Source organism: Rhynchophorus ferrugineus, unplaced genomic scaffold (assembly GCF_030347505.1).
Source record: "Rhynchophorus ferrugineus isolate W39M unplaced genomic scaffold, kcgeb_rfMv2 rfM1, whole genome shotgun sequence".
In the NCBI taxonomy this organism is placed as follows: Eukaryota; Metazoa; Arthropoda; class Insecta; order Coleoptera; family Curculionidae; genus Rhynchophorus; species Rhynchophorus ferrugineus.
This window is the reverse complement of record NW_027472580.1, coordinates 75,256,901-75,257,478: the sequence shown is the minus strand read 5'-3', so window position 1 is coordinate 75,257,478 and position 578 is coordinate 75,256,901. Positions and strand designations below refer to the sequence as shown.

General features: G+C 30.3%; 1 pseudogene; it reads left to right on the top strand.

Annotated features, from left to right (window-relative positions):
- Positions 1 to 293: 293 nt before the first annotated feature.
- On the top strand, positions 294 to 347 carry LOC143189360 (uncharacterized; annotated as a pseudogene).
- The last annotated feature ends 231 nt before the right edge of the window (positions 348 to 578 follow it).

Here is a 578-nt window from a genome sequence, read left to right as displayed (position 1 = left end):
TCTTAGAATATCCACTACATTAAATAATATTTATATATCTAAAATTTATAGTTTGCACATTATTATAATAAATATAGTTTCAGGTACTTTATATTATATATTTGAATAAATAAAGTAAATTGGTTCTGTAAGCATTTGGTGATAGTTGAATAATTCGAATTCATGTTGCTTATTTGAGAGGCTATGTAGAGGATACCATATATTGATCTGAATTCATTAGCCCTAATACAAAAATATTGATATTTCTATAAATATGAATCTATTTTTATCTGTTAATTAAAATATCGTGGGACTCTCGTCAGAGCGAATAAATCTTTCGCCTTTTACTAAAGATTTCCGTGGCTAGGCAATTTAAAATAAAAAGTAGTGGGATATCAAGAGGGTCTTTCTTCAATCTCCTAATTTTAATAACTTTTACAGGTTCCAACTAAGCATTCTTGCTCGGCTGAGAATAGGACATAGCAGAATAACTCATGAGCATTTGTTAAAACTAAGAGATCCTCCACAATGCGTTGGATGCCAAATACAATAGAGCGTCAAGCACATCCTTCTGGACTATGGTAAGATTGAAGTACTGA